Genomic DNA, 18,608 nt, shown 5'->3' on the forward strand with positions numbered 1-18,608 from the left:
CTATTTAGGAAATTATAGTTTCTTCCTTAGTTCAAGTGTTATTATGTACAGTCCCATCATCATTTTGTCAAAAAAACCTGTCTGAGGTGAAAAAAGAATCCTGCACAGTACTAATTGCTCATCGATAGACTAGTCAGGTTTACCAGCCTTTTTTAAAAGGAGTTATAAGACACCTTAGATCAGTATCAGCATCCCACAAGAGCCATTTTAACTATTTCCTCCAGGTGATAAGCAGATTTCTCACAGAAGAAAGAGCAGCTGACATCCAAACATTCAGATTTTTTTTTTTAATAAAAGAAAAATATTTTATATTTGAGACCACAACTGTATTGCCTTAAATTATGTTCAGAGATAGGAAAGATGTGTGCTTCACAAGTGATGGCAAAGTCAGCGAGTCTTATGTCAACGTCTTTTGTCCAAATCTAATTTGATAGCGATGAAAAGGTGTCACTTAAGTGATCTCTCTACTTGAAATGAATTTATGGTAAGACACTTGATGGACAGGTGCTTAAAATAGAAATGCTTTCTTTACACCTCTGCCAGCTTCAGCTGCACCTTTTTCTATGGATAAATAGAATACCACTGGTATCAGTTCAGACAAATAAATCAGCCCATACTGTTTCAAAGGGATCAAAGGAACAGAAAACGCCCACCAGAGAACCTCCTCACCCCACCCTTTACTGGTGCTGTTACAATGGAAACTTCTGAACACATAATTCCTTCAGTAAACCACATTTCCATCCCAGAAAAACAGCAATCCTTCCTCACACCTCTTCACACAAAGATGGTCTCAAACAACATTGGAGGAACATACAGAGAACTAACCTCAAATTATTTGCTTTCCAGACCGTAATCAGAGTGTTCTCTTTCTTCTGAAAATTCACTTCACCTTTGAACCCCCATCCAGCCCTTGTATTTTTTTCCCAGCTCTAAGGATCTTTTAAGCAACAGACACAAGTCCACTGCAGGCTGAAGGAGGCATTTCCCTGAACCATAACATGTCAGGGATATGACTTCAAAAGTAGGTGTTTAGACACACCTGTATAATAAAGCTACAGGTGAAGAAAGTAAAGCAATACTGTCCTTGATGGAGGCTTATCCTTGGCTTTGGAGAAGTTAAGATGCTTTGACACAGGTAGAGCATGAGACAAAAGCAGAAGAGAGGCAACAGAGGTCAATCGCCACTTGGCTTTGGTTTGCAGTCCCTCCAGCCTTGCCTAATTCCTCTGCAGGAGACACACTGAAGCATATAAAAAGAGAGTGAGTGAGTCTTCATCCTGCCCTATTCAAACACCACCTCAAGAGTTAGAGAAAACAGTGGAATTGAGAGCAGCTTGAAATTGAGGTGTAATGAAGCTACTGGTGCTGTATTGATAACTTAAAAAATATCAAAACAAGAAGGAAAATAAAAGCTCATTGTAGGCCACTGGAATAAACATGTTCCTCACAACCCTGTTCTCTTTTCTGCTCAGCGATGTTATTTTATTAAAATGAGTGGTAATTAATTGAGGGAAGAGCTCCAGGATACTAGCTAGTGCTTGCTGCCTCTCAAATGTTGGGGAAGAAAAAATACAGAGCATCCTTCTACACACAGCCAGCAGCACTCATGTTAAGTAGCCCCTGTCTCTGGTCCCTTACACAGAAGTCTATTGGAGAGAAAGCCAACACGGAAGGCAGGCCTGACGGAAACCCAGGAAACTCACAGGATATAGCAGGTATTCAGGTGTATGAACAATAGGCAAATTATTGGCTCTGACAGTGGTCACTCTACACTTGTTTTGTGTTCCCCACAGGATTAATTTTTTAAATGGTTTATTATCCGGTCTGACTTATATGTCTAACTACAGCCAGTGAATTCCTGTTCACAAGTTTACATGTGTTTAGTATTTTTATGCTTCTTCACATAAGGCATCCTGTGGAGACAGAGAAAAAAGAAGAAAAAATTATTCCAAGTAGATTGCCTCTCTGAAGAGCTGCCTTAAGATCTTTTTACTGTACAGATCCATATACTGTTAACCATCATAGTAGCAGACTTCTATGACTAGAAATTTCTCCCTGATTTTTTCTAGCTTGCCAATTAACTGAGACCACACTATAGACTGAAAGATGCTGTTGCTACTTGCTCATTCATGACCTACGTCAACATCAGGAGGAAATCAGTCCCACCCAAACCCCATCAAGTGTGTTTGTACACGTGTCACTAATTAGGGCAGAATTTGTCCTGCAGAAAATGTCCAGGCCTACATGCTGGAGAACACTGACAAGTTGGTTTGGGATCTCACAAGGATGTTTGTAGAGCTGGCTACAGATGGCCTGAAGGTCAGGGAACGAGCTATCTGTTTATTTTCTTTGTGAATTGAACATCCCGGGTGTGTGTACTGGGTCTAGCTGAGCTGGAGTTAATTTCCTTCATAGCAGCCCGTACAGTGCTGAGGTTTGGATTTCTGACAATACCTCTATTTCAAGTTCTCATTTCACCCTTTGCCCCTGTTCCAAACCCTTTCCCAGAAGCTGCACACCATGGAGCTGTATCTCCTGCCCATCCTACCTGAGTGAGGGCTCCTCTTCTCAGCATTTCAGAGGAAGTGGATGAGCACATCCACTCATTGTGGCACCCTTTTGTAAACAGCGAGGAGGAATGTGTGGCCACATGGAATGTTGTGCTGTGCTAACAGACTGGTGTGAATCCTGTTCTCGGAAGCCAATCCCTCTGTCAAGAAAAAAGACAAAACAGAGGAACTCAGCAAAAGTGCATCCAGGTTTCTCCAGATGATAGAAACTCAAAATAAGTGGCCCTACTGCACATATGCTGTGTGTAAGCACAAGGACTGTTACCTCAGGATGAGGTACCCACTGCCTGTAACTGCTCCAGTTGCACAGAGGGATTTCAGCTGTGGAGAGCTTTCCTTGGGGTTTTGCTGAGGGACTGGAACTCTCAACCATGAGCAGCCCTGCTCATTTCAAGGAGCACTATGTTGCATGCCATAAGTGATGATTTTAAGTAATATTTTAAGTGTTTTTTCCCATTCCTAATGCTTATCAAAGAACTAAAAGGTGACCACGAAGACCTACAGGGGCACTTGATTTACAGAGAAGAGGAAGAAAAAAGATGTATAAATCTAGGAAATAAAGTTTTTAAAGACAGGATGAGACTGTAAAATAAAAGGCTCACATGAAAGATGCCAATAGTTAACATATCATTGAAGGAGCTGTGGCTTTAAAAGGTGGAGGGAAGCAGGGAGAGCATTGCTAATATTTCAAAATTAGCTCATAAAATTTAAAATTATGATGATGATAAAACAACATATGGAAAGAAGGGAATTTTAGGTAAAGACAGTCTTACCAGCAACTATCCAATCTGTTTTGAGTCATACCATAGTAAACCATCTAAAGTCACCAGACTCTTATATTTGTTACTTCTTTTTTTTTTTAACACCTGTGCCATTTCTACCTGCAAATTACTTATGAGACCCACAGACTGCAGCCAGAAAGAGCTGTACAAGAAATTTTTAAAACAGATATTTGAGCAAAACACTTATCATATTAGTTACTTCTGGTAAATGCTAAATTATTTTCATATTTAATATTTTGTTAATAATTGCAGTAGACTTAGAAAGTAAGGGTATCTTTAGTTGCATAAAACCCATTTTCCACCATTCCTCTGCTGGCTGTCCAGTTACCAGCTTCTTCTTCAGATAAAGCAATTCCCTTTAGTCAGCAGACGAAAATTAAATCCTACAAGTTTCCATAGAAAACCCAAAATCTCCTTTACTTTTAAAATTAGGAGAACAATATCTTGCATTTTTTCAACTGTATGAATAGTATCTAAGGCCCAGAGATCAAGAGAAAAAACCTGAACAGATGCATCTAAGAGTTCAATCTAATCTCTCACTTTTGTACCAGCATCCTAAAAGATTGTTCATTCCTCACAGTGTACAACTGCAGAATCTTAAGGTCATAAACTTGATTGTTTCATAAAATACTTGTGTTTTCATGCCCTGAAAACACAAGTAGACATCCTTACTTGCAACTCTACACTTACCAGCAGGAGTCATCCCCAATGTACTTCTCAAGAGACTCCTGCCACATTTTGGCATGAATACCACAACCCAATTTTATCAGCTTCCAGAATTGGAAGCCTTCTCATCTTCACTCTGTGTGGCTCCTTTCCTGTAGCTGTCCTTTTTTAAAATCAGCCTAACAAATCTTTACCAAGGCCAGGCAAATGACAGAAAAAGGCACTTTAAGGAACAATACTGCCTTGACCTGCAAAGAAGAGGGAGTGGAATGGATCTTAATGGCCCTTTTCTATGTATGGTTCTGAGAGCTGTGAAGGTATAATGCAAACATTGAACTGTCCTGAATTAAATGAAGTCAAGATAATTCAAGGACAAAAATTTGTTTGCAGCCAATACAGATGTCTGAAATCTTTTCAGCAGTTCTTTAAAAATCTCATTACAAGCTGAAATGGGTATTTCTTGTGGTGCTACTGCAAACCCTGAATTTCTCCATTGTTTCATTATGTATGTTCTGAATACAGAGACAGGATCTCCCACAGAAAAAATACAGAACAGCGTAACATAAATGATATCCATAAATAATTATTTGCTTAGTTCATTCACTAAAAATATCACTCCTGCTTGAAATGTATAAATCTGGATATCACTCCAAACCAGGAACATTACACGTAGGGCTTCGGTGAGTTCTGCAGCATTACGAGGAAACTGTCACTACTTCAAGTTCAAATTCAGTGTTAGAAGTTGACACTTAATTTTTTTGAAGAGGATGGGTAAACTAGAATATATCTTCTTCTTTCATCACTGATCATAGCTACAAATATCCCTCTAAGAAGCAAAGTTATGCTTTGAAATAAATTACTGGGCTTCATATTATGGATCTTAAAAGAAAAAAAAAATGAGAGAAAACCTAACCCACGAAAGTACCTGTAAATAATTGAAAGTGCAGTTTTGCATTACCAAATGACCTTGTCTCACATTTTATAATCAGCAGGATTACCTTAAAACAAAAAAGGTCACTAACGTTCTGTCTACCATGCATGCATTCAGAACTTACTATTACAGATGGGCTCAGGGAGGGATTTTTTGTGTTTCCTTGGGCTATACTGCTCAAGGGAGGGCTGTCATCCAGCTGAGAAAAACAGCTGTGAGTTGGGAGCTCAGTGGAAGAGAGTGGGGAACCTTCTGCCCTGTAGATGACTGGCTTTTGCATATCATCTTAAACTAAGCTCCCAATAGGGTCAGAATATTCTGTGGCAATCATTGCAAATTGTGTGGCATTATTAATACAAATGTTCTGCAAAGATAATGGACAGACCTGCTTATCTGCCATAGTAATTAAAAAGGTCTAATAAAGTAATATTGAAATAAATTTCATTGCTTTGTATGGTGGAGTTCCTCACAGGAAAGTCTTTCACATAGCTTTAACTTCAAGTTGCTACTCATTTTTGAAAGCTAATGCCATGATAACTTTTAATAATATGTCTAGTGCACATTTCTATGCTGCATTAATTATACATTTACAACTTCACAGAAGACACCCACAAAGAGGAAAAATACAGGACATATCATCTGCAATTGGAGACAAATGAAAACAGTGCCTATCACCCCAGAAGCATTTTCATTATATATAACTATTCTTGTCCAGCAGTTGTATGGATTAAATAATCATCATGCTTCCCTAGCTCTCCTCCTTCCCTGGAGAGGTCCATGGATCTAACTGACAGTCTTGTAGGACTTACCACTTCTACAGAATACTAAACAAAGATCTAAATAATTTCTTTCCCCTGGCATCCTGATTAGGACAGTATGAAGTTCTACACTCTCAAATCCTAAAGTCAGTGAAGAAACAGAAAGAAGTCTGCTACATTCACATCAACAATTACTCTTTTTTTTCCCACATAACTTTTTCACTCCATGTCAGTTAGTGAAAAATCCTGCCATAACCAAATCTGCGCAAAGATCTCCATAATCAGACTGGAAGATTTTTTGTTGCTAACACATAGTTGTTTGGATACCCAATCTCCTTTGTTTAGAACACTCCTGTTGCTAGAAAGCCTGGAATCTTTAATTTTTCTTGGCTGGTTCATGAGTAGAGCTGTGGCAGGGAACAGCAAAAGGCATTAGGATACATACATAGGGAGGAGGAAGAAAATATAATCTCAATGCCAGCAAGAATATGCTACTGATACAACTGATTTTAAAGCTTCTTTTTAGGTGGGAGACTAACAGAAAACAGCTGAGATTTTCACCTTGAAGAATGCTATTGAACTGGAAAGAATATTACAACAACAGAAAAATAACGCAGATTGCACTTTGCTGATATGGAAATATGCAACAACAGCAATTAAATTAATGAGTGTCCCTACTGAAATAGCTGATTTTTTTCCTTGCTTGCAAAATATTACCTAGACAAAGACACCAGTTATGGGGAAAAAGGGACATTTAAAAAAAAATGATATTACCAGGGACCATTTACCAGATAGTCTATTGCCCCAGTTCCTACTGTGAATCTATGCATATACACACAGTTTGCCATCCTCAGGTTTCATTTAGAAATTAATGCCAACACCACTCTCTTCTCTGTGGATCAAATCTGTTCTTTGGATTAGGCTGAAAATACAGAACAGAAAATGAATAACTCAAATGTTTCTATGAAATTTATTTACGATCTTGTAGTAAGCTCTACTTACAAAGGACACCAGAAAAGTTCAAAATGTTGAGAACACAACTATGAAATTTTGTCCATGTGTTTTTGACACTGTCCTTTAACATACCCCAGTTTTGGAACTGTGACACTAGAAAAACTCCTCAGTTCCTAAACAAGTTTTTCAAATCAAAATAATGTTACAGTGACATGTTGTAAGCAGTTGTAGGATTACAGATCATGAAAGGGCAGCTGAAGTTTGCTAACAAACAAGAATTTTTACGTCCTCAAGTGTTTGCAAGCTGGGCAGGGTTTTTAATTCATGTGAACCTAAGACTTTGCACAGATTTTCAGTTTGATCAGGTGCACTAGGAGGAATAGGGATTATGTGCATGCACAGCTGAAAGTAATCTGTATGCAGGTACCTGGGCCAATCACTAGCAATACATAGCACACAGTGTAAGGCCCCTCTCCACCACACTTCAATTCTGCTGATTTCCCAGGCTACATCTAATATTGTGCCTGTCTCTCTTTCAAGTGAAAATTCCATTGTGGGCTGATAATTCTTGATAACACTACTACTGGAGTGTTTCAGAAAAAAAAAATTTAAGGAATGTTTTAAAAACAACTCAGCAACTTATAATAATTTAAAAATTGAGACATTTCTGACCAGCCCTAATTATAGTGACAAATTGAAAATACAAGAAATTTCCTCTGGGAAACAGAAGACGGGAAGATCAATCTGCATATGCAAAGAGTAGATTATGGCTTGGTTTTTTTTACTCTCATAGACCTCAAATGGACCTTCTGGATCATGAAGTCTGGTTCCCAGGCTTGCCTGTAAAAGCACTATCCGTCTAATGAGGCTCAGTGTGTAGACTGGAGACCCATTCATGAAAGCAAACAGAAAGCACTTTTTCCCACCATCAAACCCTTCATAGAAAATTGGGAAGAACTTAGAAATCAGATAAAATACTAAATCACCCTTCAATACTGGGTAGAAGATACAACTCAGCTCTTAACTGAGTTCACTTTTGTTTTGGCTGCATTTTTTTCCCCTGGTGAGCAGCTCTGTACTGCTTAATTTCCAACTAGATTCGAACCATGACAGTCGTGCACAGAGGTCTACAGTGCATTATAAGATAAATACATTCTTGAATTTCCACTGCCATTCTCCTCTCATAATTCTGATTACTGCCTGAAGTGCACCTTTGCAAAATCTAATTGGTGTAAAGATTCAATCATAACTTACCGTATCGCATTGCTTCTCCCAACACTCCGTCTCCATGCAGTCTCACTGCAGTCCTTCCTCAAGGTAATTAAGTACTATATATACATAAAACCAGAATCTACAGTGAAAACCTGCTAATTTTGTATGTTTTTTTGTATTTCAGAGTAGCCTTGCACTCTTTATATATTTACCCAGAGGTGCATTTTACCTGCTGTGTTCTTCCCTACATCCTTAGCATTACAAGACTAATCATGTTAGATACAATGCATGCACTGCCTTCTATTTTGTCATTTTTTCATTTGGCAGATAACAGTGAACAATAGCTGAGACATCCTCAAAAGCTTCCTTCCATTAAGTGTTGATCTCATTTTTTTCACACAGACAAGTGTATTTGTGGTAAATAAGAAATAGAAGTAACATAAATTGAATACGGATAAGCTGGAAACATTCCCTGATGTGATCAAACCCAGTATATTTAAAAGGCAATGATGCGGGCATTATCAGCTTTGATTTTGAGATGGAGGAGCAACTTCCATCTGTGTATCTGGGGAAGTTCATTAGCAGTACCACAGGGTTATGTACACAAGTCCCTGTGCTCAGACTTGAAAGGGCATGGATGACCAACTGCTTGAAATATGTATGCTGACGTGTAGGTGCTAAAACACCAACACATCTGCTGCTGTGCTGGATGCATGGTTCTTATCCTCTTTGAAAGCCATCATGGTGCACTTCATAGTTGCTGCCTGACTTCAGCATCCTGGCCTGTGCTGGTTTTTCATGTGGACTCCTAGTCAAGCACTTTGGGAGCTCTGGAGGGTAAGACTTGAACAGAATCATCTGACAGCGACTTCAAGGGCAAGCAGAACCTCTAGGCACTAATGGAACAAGGTTTACTGCTAGTCTGACTGACAAATTGCTCACAAGGATTAAAAAGGCAAAACCAAGAGGAAAATAAAATGAGTCTAGCAGAAAAAACATGGATTATTTTCATGCTATTAAAGTTCACAAAATAAAATATTTGGGTCCTGACTGCTCTGCATTTGGAACCCAGGAAAAATATATTTAAAAAGTAAGGGACAATGACACTGAGCAAAATTGCTCTCTTTTGGGCTCACATTGTACAAAATGGTCCTAGTGCTCCAACTGCATTTGAAAGATTCAGGGCTTCCCTTTTCTGGGACAGGCGCCTAGGTTTAAGAAACATGTCATCATTACCAATTTTAGTTGAAATGCATTTTGCTTCCAAACCCCATTAGCAAGAGAAAGGAAGTAGATTCTCAGAGAACAGGTTTGTGATGGAAAATTAAAAGAAAGAAATTTTCTAAGGACAGGAAAGACAATTCATGAAGAGTACTCCAAGAGTAGCTGCATTTGAGATGCCTTCTTGAGATTAATGAATCTGTTGTACATGCCCATAATTATTTCCATTCACATGGAACAGGTCCAGCTGCTTTCAGCATCCACAAATGAGAAGCAGAAGGAAGCAAAAGAGAAAACAACCATATTTTGCTATGTCCAACAGTTAAAATCACTGGATAGCAAATAAATTATGCTAAGCACAATTAAACACAGAATTAACAGTAATCATTTGTAACATAACACAACAAGGCAGCCGAGATGAATGAGAAAAGGCTTTTATTGCATCATATTGAGAAACTGAATGATACGTTGCCAAGATACATGTTTACAGAAATATGAACCTGAGGTCAAATATCTGGTTGGCTTCTAGCAGTACATGTATTCATCAACGCCTTGTTTGTGCTAATCCCTTCTCCTACTTTTGTGTGTGAGGAAAACTCCTGCTCTTATAATAGCTGCTATGTTAGCATTACAAGGGGCAGGAATGGTAGTTCAAATCCAGGCTCATGCAGCTGATATTTGGTTATTAGTGAATGGATTAGACATGCCCCGTGCCAGGTGAGAGATGGCACAGCAGCCGCCACTCCGCTTCAAATCCCTGTGATCTTCAGAATACTGCTGCTGACAGCAAAACAAGGCAAATTCACCCAGGGCATGCCTGCACAGAAACTCATGGGCAGATGGAAGCCTGGTCCACACAGGCTCCAGAGCACTGTGCAAATGACTGTATTCCAAAAACCACATCTCAGTTAGAGAAGACCATGGACTGGGCTGATATATCCAAGGCTTGGATCCTCAACAAGTCTTGAAAGCTTGGGTTAACGATGACAGTAGTACAGGCACTCAGCTTTGGTCAGCCTGGAAGTGCAAGTGCAGCAAACACACATAAGGCCAAGAGGCCATTTAGACTTTCTCACAGCTACAGCTGTGTTAGGGTTTTAAAGTTCAGGTGCATACACTGCTTAAAAAAAGAAAAATCTCCTACATCTGTTGCTATAACAACTCTCTTGGTTTTCTATTCAGCAACAGCCTTGAACCAGACTTAAGTCTTGTTATTTCTTTTATTGCATTCTATGCTGTCTTTCAAAGATATTTCCACTGACCATGGTGAAAGAGCAAACTATCACCTTTCATTGGACAATTATAACTCAGCCATGGAAGAGGACCATAGCATGCCCCAGCACTCTTGGAAAAATTTGGCCCAGGTTTACACTGTGTGGATAATTGCCTAAAAATACTAGAGCTGGGTTACTGCTGTAGTGTGCCTCCAATTCTAGGAGCTAAGGACTGCTCCTGGGAGCTACAAGCAGCAGACATTGAGTCTGTGCACCTAACAATGCCAGAAAGATGATATGGTTAACATCTAACATCAATGCATTTAAAAGCTAGTGGGTGTGATACTTTTGCTTTGCCTTCGTAAGTTGCAGCAATTCCTGCTCAATGCAAGAAAAAAACCCACCACCTTTCAGGACAAAGCTCTTGGACATTTTGCTGTGGGAGAGGTGGGGAATCTGGAACCAATTACAGCCATACCACGCTCACTGCTGGCAGTCTGTGGGATGTTCCTCTAGGACGTGCAGAGGAACCACCTTCCAGCTTTCCTGCTTCACTGAACCTCCACCAAGGAGCTGCTATTCCCATAGCAGATAGAAGGACTCTTCAGGCTCTGTCTTTCAGCAGCATTTTACCTCCTGTGCCAGAGACATAGAAGTGTACTCTCTATCAAAACACAGCTATGCCACATGGTTTCCATCATCTTTGAATGATGGACCAAGTATAAAAATTGATTTCTAGCTCCTGATGTGAAAAGACAGGCAGAAAATTTCCATAGTAGATGAGTGAATGAAACAGTAGGTCTGAAGGAGGGGAGACAAGCAGGGCCACAAGGACATTGTTTCTTTAAGGATGCAAATATAACACTTGCCTATAGATTTCAGTGGAAAACCTGGTTCAAAACAAGGAAGCCTAAATTTATTTGGTTTGTCCCTGCTCTCTTTTCTCCTAAAGAGTATCTGACAGGTGGAGACTAAGCCAAGAGAACAGAGTCCCTCCATTAATCGTTAATGGAGACAAATGCCAGGTGTAGATGTCAACTGCAATTTTTCATTCCTTGCTGATAGCACAAGGTTCCACAGAGTAATGCCAAAATGTTAGGGTAGAAAACTCACTCATGGCTCCCCCAGTCCTTCTGTGATTTTTTAAAAAGCTTTCTGTTTTCAAAAAGCAATTTCACTCTGGTACTTCTATCAGTCCGTGTAGCTTTGTCACAGTTGATCTTCATTAAAACTGGAGACTCTATAATAGAAGGCACAATTTTAGAGTAAAGGTAATTGTTCTGTAGTCTGATCCACTGCTCGTGCCAACATGCAAAGTAACATTGTGCACTCACACATGCTGTGTAGTGTTAGACATTGACACAACAGCAATGTATTTCCCAGTTTGTTTTGATTTAGGAATTACAATGAAATCACCTGCTAGAAGCATTTGTCTACAAATGCAGAGTCACAGACAACCAAGACTTCAATTCACAGACAGGAGAACCTGGAAATCTTTCAGGGTTTAGCATGAAGATGAGACTTAATTTCATTTTGTTGACCTTTTCAATAGCATGCCTCGCTGGAATGATCCTTTTATTTTTACTTATGTTTCTGTGAGTCAGTATAATTCTACTTTTGTGGAGGGAAGGGGACCTAAAGCCACAGGCATTTCTGCCTCAACCATCAAATGGGGTATTTGCACTTAAAGCCTCTGCAACTGCATAGATCTGAATAGTTTGCTGTGATACTCCAATTCTGTATGTTGACCAATCTCTCAGTTAAGGGAAGACAGAGCATTTTAAGAGCACCAAAGTCCTCTCAACAGTTGTCTTTTGGCATTATAACTCCTCCTGCCCAAAAACATCAGCTATGGGTTCCCTCAGCTGCAAGACTGTCTGCCTGAAACCCACTGAGTGCCTTTCTAAAGTGGCTGATTTACAGAGTATCTGTTCTAAATCAACAACCAGTAATGGAAGGCATGTGGTCATTTAATAGGTATTATTTGCCTGGGGTACATCTGTCCATTTAATAGTTGATAATAAAATGCTATGTTCAATGGCCTGAGATGTTTCACAGTGAAATGCACTTGCTGAGAGGCTGTGAGAGTGGGGAGCCAGGGAAAGGTATTATGCCTTTAATGAGTTTAACAGAGGCAGTCATGTTCAGAGGATAGCACCTGACCTGCCAGAAGTTGCTTTAGTCTTTCTAAAGGGGGTAGATGTTCAGTAATCATTTCCTAGATAAAGGGCTAGATTCTTTCTTTATTACACTAGTGCAGATGTAATGGGGAAGGAGACGAGAGGTGGATTTGCATATAAGTGAAAACCCAAGAGACTCCAAGGAAATAAGTTCAAAGCCAAATGCAGTTGACTTGGAAGGTCCTGCATCTACTGGTATTCATGAGCACACAGGAAAAGAATGCCTTCTGAGAATTTGAGCAAAAAACTCCTTATGTGAACAGGTTGGGTAATACAGAAGAGGATGTTTTCTTTTTTGGTTAACAGATTAACAGAACAACTTCCTTTTAACCACATATGCCTCTTTTGTCAATATTTTAAATTGTGCTGTCTGTTATGAACATTGTAAAAAAACTTCTCATCCATCTGGACTTGATCTGGCTTAAGGATAATTCCTGGGGTTTTGCTTAACAGCAAGACACTCCTTATAGCATTGTGATGATCCTTTAAATGGAAATATCTGAACACTAGCAAGAAAACCATTTCTTGAGGGCCTCCAAGGGAGATCTAACTGTGCCTCCCATGATCTTCTACAGGCTGCTCTTTGCACAGATATTACCATATTCTTTTTGAGGGCAGAGAGAAGGACAAATAATGAGAATTCTGGTAGAGATAGATCTAGCAAAGGTTATTATTAACAGATAATGTGCAATGTCTAAGGAGAAGGAGTTTCAGGGATATGTTGGTTCTTCATCCAGCTTTGCTTTTAGTAAAATAACTGGGCCTGCAACCTAACATGTTAACTCTTTCAGCCCTATTTACTATTGAAAACTTCAGTCAGGCAAATAAAACTATAACTACGGATGCTATAGGCAACATTAAGATACAAAGCCTGGCAGAAAACTTGTCACAGTTGTGTACCAAACAGAAATGGCACATGTCAGGAACACACACAGCATCTCAGCTTCTGAGAAGCAATTACTCCCACCTACATATCTGGTTTTAAAGTCCAGTCACTTAGAATGATCTGCTTGTAAAACTTCTGAATGAGAAAAAGGAAGGAAAAGAGAGATAAGCTTGGATTACAACTTCATAGAGCAAAAAAGAACGAAGATCTTCAAAACCATCATCTTAATTTTGTAAAAATACATATTTATAAAGCTAATTAAGCAATGAGGCAGGCCAGGATTTTATGCTAGTATCTTTGTCTTTGACTAATACAATTTCAATTTATCTCAAATTGCAGTTGTCTATGTCAAAAGATTAACTTAACTCTAGCATTGATGTAATAGATTGAGATGACCAAATCAAACTCGTACTCAAAATACATAGTTATGTGTGCATGTTTAATGAGCAAGGACAGCTTACTAACCAGTCTGAATAATAACAATACATCCTGCCTGCAGACAGCTCATTGTCTCCGAAGTATTGCAGATTTGAAATTTTCTGCTTTGTTCATCAAAATTCAGAATGGTTACCAAGTATCATCCAGGAATTACAGATACAGTCCATAAATGACAGGTCAATTAAGAAGGCAGCATGAATTCCTAAAAAGGTTGAAGAACAAGGGTTGCAGAGAATACATTACAAAGAAATTGCTGAAGTGACTTGATTTTTGAAACAGAAAATCAGAACAGAGGATGAGGAGTAGGAAAGTGCAGAAAAATGAAGATAGAGCTATAATACCCTCAGTGAATACTTACCTCCTACTGGAGCTGAAAACCTGTCAAATTCAGAAAATAAAAAACTTGAAAGCCATGAGAAAGTATGTAAGTTGGTAGCAACATCTAAAACTTAAGCATCCTCTGATTTTGTGCAGGCAGAGAGGAATTATTAGGTTACTGTGGCAGTACTATAAAACACAGGACTGTGAAGAAGCTACAGAACAGATTGAAACAAACAGCACAGATGGATCTAGAAACCACTTGCCTGCAGATGACAGCTTCAGCAGAAGGTGGTACACTGGCTGTAGAAATCAGCCATTGCCCTCCCCCCACAGAGGTATGCATTGTTACTGTCACTTTATTAATCACTGGTACCAAAAGAGGCAAAATAATTCACTTACTGGGTTCAGACTGGGCCAAAGAAAGACATCTGCCACCTCAAATAATTTGAGCTGAGTGAAGTTTTTCTGGTAAATAATGTGTTCTGAAATATGCACTTTTGAGCAGACCAAAACATTGCATGAGTTTAACTAAATTCCAAGGAATATTTTTGAAACAAGATAACTGGGGAGCAAAAAAAAAAAAAAAAACAAAAAAACCAAACCAACTTCAATAAAAATGTTTATTTAAAAATTATTGTTTTGAATCAAGTGCTGTGATTGTCAGTTTTGTGTTTAGAAATCAGATTTTTAGTTTTGTTGCTGAGGTCAAATAATATTATTGAAAAATAGGATAAATAACATTAACCAAAGAATTTTACTACACAGCAAAATACTTGGTTTCTAATCAAACAATATATTTCTACTTGTTTTATTAATTCAGCCTTACCTTTTTTTGCACTTGCCACCTAAATTTAGTTGTGAAATACAGTGATTTAAAATAACTATAAAAAATCCAACTGGAATGAACTTCAGAGTCATAGCTCTTGTGTTGCCCTGAGGGAGAAAAGGCAGACTACAGAGCTGCAACAGACCCTGGGAAAAATCTAGAAGCAGGATTAAGGAACCTGCTTCTGTACCTGTTCAGAGCTGAGGTACAGGGATAACCCTTGGTGTACAGCTTTGCTCTGTGCACCTTCACTAGCCTGATAAAGGAACCAGTGTCTTCAGAGACGACTGAGTTCTGCTTCTGGCTTGTACAGCAAGTGAGTAACTTACCCGACACACAGGGAGGACACTTGCTGTGCATTGTCCAACATGTAAGTAGGATTAAACAAAATAAAAAGCTGTTTTGACTTCTCTGTCCTGTAGCATTGAGAGTGGTCCAAAGTCACAGATTGAGATTGGTAAAAACCTATGGACAGAGGCTGGGCTGCCTCAGAATTACAGGTTTGTCATTTTTCACTTTTCTGTCTATAAAATGGAAATAAAACCAATTGAGTTTTATTGAAATAAATATGCAGTATTGATTTCAAGGCATTCAAGGGCACTATAATAAAACCACTTAAGGTACTATAATAACAACAGGCTCTATAATAACCATATGAAAAAATAGAAAGGTACCAAGTTGGCCAGAGTAGACCTTTTCTGCTAAATGAAAGAAAAGGAATTATTTTAACATGGGCATAACTAATGCACTGTTGAATTATTAACCTGCATGAGTGTGCCAAAATGATTAGTTCATTATTAGGGTTTCCATCTTTGCAAAACTGTATAAAATATTTCAATAAAATAATTTTATACTTTCAATCTAACTTATTAAAGAATAGGTAATAACAGTAGTTATGCAGTAATGAAAGAATAATCAGGTATGCTCACAAAATCTAGAAAAGAGGAACAAGAAATGTTCCAGGTGTGACATTCTTATCACAATCATAATTTCCCAAGGAACAGAACAGTAAGAGCCTGATTGAAAATGTTTTCAAACCTATATTGCAAGTATCTCTACCAGTCTCAGTTACACCATCCATACACAATACTACTGTTTGATTAATGTATCCCAGGCTCTTACTTAGGAATATAAAGTTTAACCAAATAACCATATTTCTAGCAAAAGGCAGACCAAGAATGGTATATTGTTGCAATAAATAAAAATAATAACAAGATCAAAACATCCAAGCCAATGCAACATCTTTGAGATGGTTTAATTAAACTGGATCAAACTGGGATTAATTTGTTCCTAGTCATCAGCTCAGGTAGGAAGTCTGAAGAAAGAAAATATATGAGATATATGTGTTTTATTTAATGTGAAATTATTTATTTGTGTTTTATTTAATGTGAAAATGGCAATAGATGCTCTAGGGATCACCAGAGTGGTAAAACAACTTCTTAATTACTTCAGTAGTCTTGTTTCACCATTGCTTGGAGAAACACTCTGCCAATAGCCCCTTGGCTTTTGTCTCAGCAAAACACCTGTCCCACATGGCAGTGACAGAAGCGCACTGAGATATCAACTCTTGGAGTTTCATGCATCCCTCTGAAACACCCCACAGCGGCTGCTGTTAAAGAGAAGATGTCAGTTTAAGGTGAGAACACCTCTTTGAATAATAGCACAGACCAGGAAGATTCTTAGGGAGAAGAAAAAAAGAAATAAAGGAATTATCATCCCACCTTCCTGACAGCTAATTCCTGAAGGAGTCTTGGTGAAGAAAAGGTATCCAGATGTTTCACTAACTGGCACCCAGCTGTAATGACATACCTAAGATCATTTATCTGGTGTCACAGATGCTCTGGCTGTTTCCCTAAGTATTCATTGCATGTATGGAACCAGGACAGGTGTGGTGACAACAGACCTGCCACTGGAGCAATGGGGCTTCTGGAAGGGAGAGGAGTCCAGGACTCAGCTGAGCAACAAGAAGATCCCATGAAACTCAGATACAGGCTGAGAGGAGAATGGATTGAGAACAGCCCTGCTGAGAAGAACCTGGAGATGCTGGTTGACAAGAAGATCAACATGACCCAGCAAAGCCAATGCATCCTGGGCTGCATCCAAAGCAATGTGGCCAGCAGGGCAAGGGAAGCAACTCTCTTCCTCTACTCCACTCTTGTGAGAACCCATCTGGACTGCTGCATCCAGGTCTGGGATCCCCACCATAAGAAAGAAGCGTACCTGGAGTGACTTCAGAGGAGTGCCATGAAGATGATCAGAAGGTGCAGCACCTCTCTTTCAAGGACTTACAGAGGGAGACTGGGTTTTCCAGCCTGAAGAAGAGGAGGATCCAGAGAAAACTTATAGCATCTTCCAGTGCCTAAAGGGGCCTGCAAGAGAGCTGGAGAGGAACTTTTTACTAGGACAAGTGGGGAAAAAATTCTTTACTGTGATGGTGGTGAGACCCTGGCACAGGTTGCCCAGAGAAGCTGTGGCCGCCCCATCCCTGAAAGTGTTCAAGGCCAGGTTGGATGGAGCTCTGAGCAACCTTAACTAGTGAGCAACCTGAGCAACCCGAGAAACTCTGAGCAACCTGAGCATCCTCCTGACCATGGCATTTCTCCAGGCCTAAGGAGTCAAGATTAGTGAAACAGATGCAGGGCGAGCAGGGACCCTTGCAGAATGAGAAAATACCAGGTTGCATGGCTGCAACTTTCAGATAATTTCAGGGGGTCAAAAAGTCCTTATTCTAATCAAAATATTATTTCCAGAGTGGGAACAGCACTCCAGGGGCAGATCCCATATCTGGGGCAGCAGTGTGTGCCCTAGGACCTCTCTGCCCACTTGTGATGTACTGTCACAGTGAAGTAGACTGACTTCAGTTTTAAGAACAACATGTAATTTCAGAAATGAGTCAATAAAAACTTAGTGTAGACTTGAGGATTTGAGCACAGCAGCAGTAGCACTTAGGTACAGCTATCTTGCAGATGAAAGGGAGATGTCAATAGACTTAGCCAGAGTAAATCCCACTTAACAAGATACATTACACTCTCTGCTAGACTGCAGACAAAAGCAAACATACATCTGACCTAAGAGATCCTTTCCAATCTCAAAAGTTCATCCTCTGGGACTCAGCATGGCACACTCAAAGGACTAGAAGTGCTGAATGAAATATTTCTGAGATTCAGCTCTGTGATAGACTCTCGACACAGATTTAATATCCCCATTTTATAAAAAGAGCACTTTTCACAACCATGCCACCTTTGATCTCACGGTTATGATCTTTAAGGATCTCCAAAATGCCTTCCAAAGGCAAGCCTAGAGCTAGCAGTTTAAACTACTGGTCACCAGAAAACAGGGATTCAACAGAGATACTGATTGCATGGCACAGTATAATTTCCTTTCCCTTCCACTAACTGTTCCATGTTCCACAGACTATAAATTATTTTTTCTTCCTTTCCCTTAGCAAGGTAACTGCCTTATCAACTGTCTCTACTCCGCACATACTAATGATGTTTTCTTTCTGAGATGGTTTGCTTGGTATATACCCGAGCAGTTGCTTTCATTTTCTGCTCAGCTTTGAAGTCTGCATACTTTGTTTCATACCTGAGGAAGGCTGTTGTGCCTGAAAAGAAATCTTTAGGTAAAAGATTCATACGCACATGCACAC

The 18,608-nt window shown here is 39.3% G+C and overlaps 1 long non-coding RNA gene across 2 annotated transcripts in view; it reads right to left on the reverse strand.

Annotated features, from left to right (window-relative positions):
* Positions 1-343: 343 nt before the first annotated feature.
* LOC138113811 (uncharacterized) overlaps positions 344-18,608 on the reverse strand; it is a 65,188-nt gene continuing 46,923 nt past the window's right edge. For both annotated transcript variants that reach the window (XR_011152340.1, XR_011152337.1), the window contains 2 exons: positions 2,549-2,710; positions 344-1,913 (listed from right to left, as the gene is read on the reverse strand). This is a non-coding gene — a long non-coding RNA (uncharacterized lncRNA). The remainder of the gene's footprint in view (positions 1,914-2,548; positions 2,711-18,608) is intronic.

This window comes from Aphelocoma coerulescens, chromosome 1 (assembly GCF_041296385.1).
Source record: "Aphelocoma coerulescens isolate FSJ_1873_10779 chromosome 1, UR_Acoe_1.0, whole genome shotgun sequence".
NCBI lineage: Eukaryota > Metazoa > Chordata > Aves > Passeriformes > Corvidae > Aphelocoma > Aphelocoma coerulescens.